This window comes from Macaca fascicularis, chromosome 12 (genome assembly GCF_037993035.2).
Source record: "Macaca fascicularis isolate 582-1 chromosome 12, T2T-MFA8v1.1".
Taxonomy (NCBI): Eukaryota; Metazoa; Chordata; class Mammalia; order Primates; family Cercopithecidae; genus Macaca; species Macaca fascicularis.
The window spans coordinates 58365808-58374806 of record NC_088386.1 but is presented as its reverse complement, the minus strand read 5'-3'; the positions used below and the strand labels follow the sequence as shown (position 1 = coordinate 58374806).

General features: G+C 36.4%; 1 long non-coding RNA gene across 2 annotated transcripts in view; it reads right to left on the bottom strand.

Annotated features, from left to right (window-relative positions):
* Nucleotides 1-2000: 2000 nt before the first annotated feature.
* LOC123567905 (uncharacterized) overlaps nt 2001-8999 on the bottom strand; it is a 49231-nt gene continuing 42232 nt past the window's right edge. For both annotated transcript variants that reach the window (XR_006691040.2, XR_010579890.2), the window contains exons 2-5: nt 7212-7301; nt 4357-4544; nt 2606-2657; nt 2001-2095 (exon numbers count right to left, since the gene is read on the bottom strand). This is a non-coding gene — a long non-coding RNA (uncharacterized lncRNA). The remainder of the gene's footprint in view (nt 2096-2605; nt 2658-4356; nt 4545-7211; nt 7302-8999) is intronic.

Below are 8999 nucleotides of genomic sequence, written 5' to 3'. Positions count from 1 at the left end.
GTTTTCTAAATATACAATCATGTCATCTGCAAACAGCGACAATTTGACTGACCTGACCAGTTTTTTTTAAAGTTCTCCAGATGAAAACGTAGTGCAGCCACAATTAACAATCACCAATATTCACAATAATTAATACTGCATCAGCCTGTATGTGCCAGGCACTCTTTATATGATTCACTCATATTCACTCATTTAATCCTCGTAACAATGTTATTGAGCCAGTATGCTTTATTTCCATTTACAAATGAGCAAACTGATCCTTTAGAGAGGTTAGATAACTTTCTAAAGTTATGGTGATTGGAAAAGAGGAAAAAAAAGGATTATCTGATTTTAGGAACTCGCAGCCTACCTCTATTATCAAATCTACAAATTCATTCAATTATTCTTTCAACTGCTGATTTATTCCACAATCATGGATTGAGTATTTATCATGTAATAGAAGTTGGAAATATAGACAAATAGAATGTGGCCTACATCTTTGGAGGAGTTCATTATGCCTGGAATGTAGCTGTGATGACTGGTGTCCTTATGCCTTTCTTGTATATTTTTCCCATCTGTATTTAGCAGCTCTTCAGATTGAAATTTTACAGCAGCTGTACAAAGGAATTTTAAACTGGTACATGTGCAGCATTCTCTATTTGGACCTTGTAATTCCAAAACTACAGTGGGCTGTTGGCTGGCCAATAGCTAACACAAAGTTGAGGTTTAATGAGTTAAATTGCCATTCCAAAAATGTGCATTTGGCACCTGTCTCTGGACATATTTGCTAACATTTATATCCACAGTACCTAGCACAGTTATTACCTAGCATATAATAAATAGTAAATAATTTTGTTTAATTGAAGTAAAGTATATTGACTTGGAATTATACCTCAAGATACCAATCTGAGTTACTAAAGGATTCATAGTTTTAGATCTCTCCTTTTTTCTTTTAATGGGCTTGAACATTCTCTTCCCAGACTTATGAGGCTGGTACTAGGTATGCTGATGCATTTAAGTAACTCATTAAAATAATTTTATCTTTTAAATTCTTGATGGGTAAAGGCCTTGTTTAGAAAAATGATATGCTTCTTTAATGTCTTCTGCTGGCATCTATTTATTCTCCTGATTTTGATCCACATTTGAAAAGTGGCTGTGATGAGAGGCTCATGAGAAAGTCATGTACCCTCCCTAGTCCTTCATTTAATATAAAGCAATTATAAATGGAATTAAACATTAAACTGATTCCACAAAATTAAACGAAGCAAGGCCATCATTTAGTGGTCGAGGTTTTGTACCTTAAGGATTATATATACAATTACAGGAAAGACTTTGGGCAGTGGACACTTTAAATTTTGGGATAGAAAAAGTTGTAGTCAAATCTCTGGTGTAAGAGGATAAATGTTTCCCTACAGAACGGTGCACGAACTCTTGGGATTCAAATACCAAATTTTGAGTTCTGTCGAGAACTATCAGTGAGGCATTCTCTCCAACCAAACAAAAACTGAAAGAGAATAATTTCCCTTATTAAAGTAGTACTCTTTATGTCATCTTCCCTAGAATCCAGGGGGGGAAAGGAGTCTAAAAGGAAACTTAACCTTTTATATTTGCATAAAAATGACCATTTTGGTTTTTACAAAGCAAGATGTGAGTAAAGGATAAAAAAAATGTAATCTAATCCATTCTTATTTGTGCATACCTTTTTTTGAGCAGCTTGTGTCATCAGTGAAAACCTGTCAGAACTCTCAGAGCTCATAGCAAGGGCTGGCCACAAGCCTTAATCAGCAATGAACCGGCCAGCACATTTAATTTTAATTAAGTCCCCATGCCAGGAAAGAAGGCTTTGGGGGAAAACAGGCTTTAGAGGTGCCATGTGTTCATGGAGTTGTTCTATATTCACAGAACCATTTGAAATAATTGCAGCTGGTGTGAACATTAACTGACCAATTAAAAGAATTCTATCACTTGACTCCTGCCAAACATTTGACATGACTACAAAATGATCTTTGAATTATGCACACCTTTATGACTGCTCATTCTCCTGGGACATCAGGAGACTTTCTTCCAGAATTGATCTCTCTCTTGAATTGAAACCAGCATTTCCTCTTTCAGTTTCCTGTCACAAGTAATAAATAAAAAATAAACCATTCCATTCTTTTTGCAAAAACACCAAGGGCAGAGGTAATGATTTTACCCCAACTCCAAAGAGACTGGAGGAGGCCAATTACAGCTGTCAAAGGCAAGCTGGACTCTGTCGTTACAGGTAATAAGATCTCCCCAAAACTCACCATCTGTACCTTCATTTCACCAGTTGCTATCAAATTACATTTTCCATAAATAAATTAAAGAAAAATCGAATCACACACCATATGTAGATCCATCTCCCCTGGTGTTATTTACATTTGCCTTTTCCATTATGATTATTAGGGGAAAGGACACTTGTGACTTGCTGTACTAAGGTATGGCTGGATGAGGAACCTTATGCCAGTAATGCTACCTTTACTAGTTACCTTAGAAATAGGGGACCATAGCTTCATTGAGCCATTTCTCCTAATTCTGGAGTGTGGAAGAAGATTGTTAGAAAAAAGAGAAAAAAAGAAAAACACATGCAAATTTGGAGTCTTACCACAAATATTTCCCTTCCGATCCAACAGTGGGTGCTTTGATAAAGAACAAACCTGGAAAGCAATAGATTTTACTGGTAGTATGGCCCTGAAAGCATTCAGAAAATTTATTTCTTAGCTGTAAGGCTGCGGTTTATAGTACAATGAAAAGAAGGAGAGGCAAGCATTTACACTGAGGGAGTGCTTAAAATCAAGACTAATTTCTTCATTGTTTGCTCTGCATCCGGTTTATAGATCGTTAACCTCTTGGTACATTGGCTCTTTTCCCTAGGTATATGAACAAGCTATAATTCCTTCCATCTTAAAAAAAAAAAAATCCATCCGTTCACCTCAGGCCTCTGTTCAGCTATTGTATTATATCTCTCTTTACCTTCATCATTATGGCTTTGAAAATCCACTTCCTCACTTCCCATTAGCATCTCAGATCACTGCAATCTTCCTCTTCTGTCCTCAGTATTCCATTGAACTGGAACATCCCCAATACAATGCATAAATTTTAGCTATTGTATTCTCTGCCTCACTAATATTTTACTACTCCTTTATGTTTTTAACCCTAGCCATATTCACTGCCTCTTTAATATTCTTTTCTGGTTTCCCTTCATCCTCTCTGGTCTCTCCTTCCCAGTGCCTCAAGTCCATCCTTTTTTCTCATCCCCACAGTGTGACATTAATGCACGACCTTATCGTATTATTTCAAAATTACACTTTCACTGGCTTGCTGAACTTTCAATAATTCTTTCTTTTTGTTTCCTGTCTTAACACTTTGTAATAACACTCATTTATTCTCCCTTGCCTCATCAGAACCTCACAATAGTCATTAGAATAAACCCAAACTTCCTATCATATGTCCTGTTAATGACTCCCCAGCTTCCTCTGACTCTCATCCACAGATAAGAAGCCATACCAAATTGTTTGCTAAGTATTCTATTCCATGTTTTGGTAAAGTCCTTATTCCACTCTTTTATCTAGCTAACGCCTACCCATATTTCATGAAATATTTTAAATCTTATCTCCTTAGAAAATCAACCCAGACACCATATGCAGATAGTCCAACCTCCCCCTCTTCATTACTTTCATTGTACCCTGTGTATGCCTCCATAGTTACTTATTGTACTGTTTTGCTGTGGTCTGTATTTTGGCACTAGACTCATCTTCCAGTAATGAACCATGTTTTTAATTAATGTATTCTTCAGTATTTATAACAGCGCTAGATATTAGTCACTAATGTCAAGTTAGAAGAAAAAAATGGAGAAGGAGAGAAAGAAAGAAAGGAAGGGAAGGAGGGAGGAATCAACATATATGTTACTATGCCAGACCAGCATCCATCCATCCATCCATCCATCCATCCATCCATCCATCCATCCATCCAAACTTCTTGTAGTAGTTTTCTTAGGAACCACCCTTTCCTACTCAGTACATGTGATTCAGGTAGAGTTAATTTCACACTTGGCTTCAAGAGTGCCATATGGATTTTGAAAATATAAGTATTAACTTTGCCTGCCAATTCTGAATGCAGACACTTTGAAAGCTCAAATATCTCAGAGATAGAAAATATTTTATGCATGTTTTCCAAAAATATGTTATATTAGAAGTTAAGTACAACTTTAGCATACATAACAACAATGCTAAGATGTCTGCTAACTATCCAGCAGGGTTATCTCAGGAGTCTAACCTAAGAATGAGAGCATTAATTCAAGTGATGCTTAAACTCATTTAACCATGCAAATAAGTCCTTGAATTCAAGTTTACATACTGTTTGTTAAAACTTCCTTGAATTGTATCTACATTTTCTTTATGCACATCCTATATGTTGAAGTTATTTTGTTGTCTCAGTCACAAAATCCTTCCTCTGAGATGTCCCAGGTATTCCACATTGCCTTTCCTTCTTATGTTTCTTATATCCACCATCACTTTCCTTTTCCTTCTTTGTGGTGCCAGCTCCTGGAAAAAAATCAGGGAATACCTAAGCTCTTCACGTTCTTTACCCATCAACACAGAGGTGGCAAGTTGGCAAAATCACTAACTGCCTCCAGCCCACAGATTTATTTTTCACCAGCCAACTTATAATGATTTGAGGATTTAACCTAAAAACTGAGTTTTCAGCTTCCTTAAAAAAAAAAAATTTCTAACAGATCTAGAGCACCAGTTTTTCCAGCTATTGTGGGTTACATGGTGCTCCCTATAAGGATTCATTGAAGTCTTGACCCCCAGTAGCTATAAATGTAACCTTATTTAGAAACAGACACTTTGCAGATATAATCAAGTTAACACAAGGTAATATTGGATTAGGATGGGTCTTAATCTAATTACTGGTCTCCTTATAAGAAGAGGAAAATGTGGACATAGAGACATAGATACACAGGGAGCAGAATGTCATGTAAATATACACAGACAAAATGAGGTCATCATTGTGGAAGGGATGGGAGTGATGTGTCTACAAGCCAAGGAATGCCAAGAATTGTGGGTGACCACCAGAAGCTAGGAAGAGGTAGCAAAGGATGCTCCCTTCTCCTTCAAAGAGCAAATGGCCTTGCCAACGCATCAATTTAGAAATTTCAGCCTCCAGAACAGTGAGACAACAATTTTCTACTGTCTTAAGCAACCTAATTTATAATACTTTTTTAGGTCAGCCCTAGGATACTAACATAGTAACAATGGGCTAAAAATAAATGTAGGCTGCCCCCTTTAGAAGGGGCTTGTGATCTACAGTCCAGGGAGCTCAAGATCCTTTTTGTCACCCCTATGGTTTCTTAGTCATCAAGACTAAATGTCATTTGCCATTTGTCTCCTGCCACTCAGCGAATCTCCCTCACTCACATTATATCTTTGGTCCCTGTAAGACTTTCAGTTTGTGATATTTTACTATTTGCATATTAATACTTTCATTTTTTCATTTCAAGTTTTATATTTTGTTTAATACTACTCTCAACAATGTCATTGGCAACTGCTGCTTTTCTTTGTGTAGTTGTTGACATTTTGGAAATTGATTTCATCTTGAGTAAAAAGGAGAGAAATACCTATGTTTTCACCAAGATATTGATATTTTGTTACAGATAATTCTTTATTTGAGGGATTGTCCTATGCCTTTTATAATAATTAGTAGCATCTCAGGCTTCTTCTCACTGGATGCCAGAAGCACCTTCCGTCGTCGTGACAACCAAAAATGACTCCAGAAAATGTCAAATTTTCTAGAAGGGGAAGATCCTCCCAACAAAATCTTCCCAACAGAGAGCCGCCATCTTAGGTTATTTTTCCTATCCATGCTCAAAGAGAAAGAATAGGACACTATAACAAATGTTTCAAAATAATAAATGTCTCATAAAAAGTAATTCACAAGGGTTCATGATGCCTCTACACTTTTGTCTTGTCACGTATTTCTGTACATCTAGCTGTAAGAATTCTCTTTATGACAAAAAGTCTTAGATGTATCCCAGGAACTTTTTGGCTATTCTGCCTTAATAGTAATAACATTAATATTAATTAGGACATTGCCATACTGATAAAATTTTTTGTTCCCCAGCTGATTGTGGCCAGTGAGAATATGTGGATAGGTGTTGGCCAATGAGATATGAGTGGGAGTGCTATGTGAAACATTAGAAAATGCCATTAAAGAAAGCGCTTACAAATATTCAGTTCTTTTTTGCTTCCTGCTGCCTGAAATTTGAATGTAATGATTGGAGTGCTGGCAGCCATCCTGAGACAATTCAGTAAAAATAGAGGGAACACAAATTAGAAGTCTGGGTCCCTGAAACAGAGGATCTGCCATATTACTTCAGAATTGCCTCTCTTAGGACTTCAACTCAGGAAAAACACACACACACACACACACACACACACACACACACACTTTTATTTCAGGTTTCCTGACACATGGAACACAGTCTACCTCTAGTTAATACATAGCTCATTCTAATTCTACAAAGCTTTTTCAAAGTTTGCTTAACAATAATTTGTACTATTTCAATATTTGCTCATACATAGCTCTATTTAAAGTTCAAAAATTATCAAAGTGTTTTTTATTATATATTAAAGACAACATATACCTTGTGAGAGTACGGTTGGATCAGGGCTAACGTATACAAAGCACCCAAGACGTTGCCTGTGTGATGGGTGTTGCTACAGTCATGAGGATAATTATAAAAATTGCCATTATCATTAGATGTGAGAATGTCTTCATTTAGCAATCCTATCATCTAAGGAAAGGATTCTAAAAGTCTTGAAAATATCAATTTGGGAGGCTAGGAATGAAATAGATATTTTACTTACCTATTTTCTTCTGTGTCATATTAAATATGATATTAAAACCAAAACTTGTATCTGAAATCTGAATGCCGATTGGCATCACCGATGATATTTTAAAACGTATAGATGCTTCTGGACCACTCCAAGAGATTCTGATTTAATTATTGTGGGGCACAGCCTAAACATTAAGAATTTTTAGAGCTCCCTAGCTATTCAAAATTCACAGCAGAGTTTCAGAATCACTGCTTTAAACAACAGTAAGAACAGCCCCTTTTTTTACTGCTTGCTGTAGTTGTCAGAGACCAGGGGGCTGGCATTGGAAATGGATGAGCAAACTGTAACTCACCAGGTTGCCTGAATACTTACCAAAATAACTAGATTTTCTTCTTTTTTTTTTCCATCATATTCTTCTCTTCTGATTTTTTTCTCATTTTTATCAGTCATTTATTGGCAATTCTAAAATAGAAAAGGAATTTACCATTTAATCTTAAAAAACTATATATGAGCTTTCCAGGTAACGGTTGAAAAGAGGAGAATATCAGAATGATTTGGCATTAGAGTGGCTTCCTCTGACATTGTTAGTCACAATTGCCTTGACTTTCAACCCATTGCCTTTCTTATCTTTAACATTAAACTTTGTCATCACCTCTAATTTTTTTAATATATGAAAAAATGTAAGTTTATTGCTGATGAAAATTCTAATGTCACAGAAAAATGGCAGAACAAATTTTTAAGAGCAAGATATATTGCTGAATCCACAATGGGATTTTATTCTATTCTAAGCAATGTTTTTCATTTAAAATTTTTTTATACCCTTCTCACCTCTTTTTTTATATATATATACTTTAAGTTCTGGGTTCCATGTGCAGAACGTGCAGTTATGTTACATAGGTATATGTGGTGGTTTGCCGCACCCATCAACCAGTCACCTACATTAGTTATTTCTCCTAATGTTATCCCTCCCATAGTCCCCAACCCCTAACAGGCCCCAGTGTGTGATGATCTCCTCCCTGTGACCATGTGTTCTCATTGTTCAACTCCCACTTATGAGTGAGAACATGCAGTGTTTGGTCTTCTGATCTTGTGACAGTTTGATGAGAATGATGGTTTCCAGCTTCATCCATGTCCATGCAAAGTACATGAACTCATCCTTTTTTATGACTGCATAGTATTCCATGGTGTATATGTGCCACATTGTCTTAATCCAGTCTATCACTGATGGACATTTGGGTTGGTTCCAAGTCTTTGCTATTGTGAATAGCACTGCAATAAACATACATGTCCATGTGTCTTTTTCATAGAATGATTTATAATCCTTTGGGTATATATATGCCTAGTAATTGGATTGCTGGGTCAAATGGTATTCTAGATCCTTGAGGAATTGTCACACTGTATTCCACAATGGTTGAACTAATTTACACTCCCACCAACAGTGTAAAAATGTTCCTATTTTTCCACAGGCTCTCCAGCATCTGTTGTTTCCTGACTTTTTAATAATCGCCATTCTAACTGGCATGAGATGGTATCTCATTGTGGTTTTGATTTGCATTTCTGTAATGACCAATGATGATGAGCATTTTTTCATGTGTCTGTTGTCTGCATAAATGTCTTCTTTTGAGAAGTACCTGTTCATACCCTTGGTCCACATTTTGATGTGGTTCTTGGCTTTTTTCTTGTAAATTTGTTTAAGTTCTTTGTAGATTCTGGATATTAGAACTTTGTCAGATGGATAGATTGCAAAAATTTTCTCCCGTTCTGTAGATTGCCTGTTCACTCTGGTGACAGTTTATTTTGCTGTGCAGAAGCTCCTTATTTTAATTGGATCCCATTTGTCAATTTTGGCTTTTGTTGCCATTGCTTTTGATGTTTTAGACATAAAGTCTTTGGCCATGCCTATGTCCTGGATGGTATTGTCCCCAGGTTTTTTGCTAGGATTTTTATGGTCCTAGGTCTTACATTTAAGTCTTTGATCCATCTTGAGTTGATTTTTGCATAAGGTGTAAGGAATGGGTCCAGTTTTAGTTTTATGCATATGACTAGCCAGTTTTCCCAACACCATTTATTAATAGGGAATCTTTTTCCCGTTGCTTGTGTGTGTCAGGCTTGTCAAAGTTCAGGTGGTGGCAGATGTGTGGCGTTATTTCTGAGGCCTCC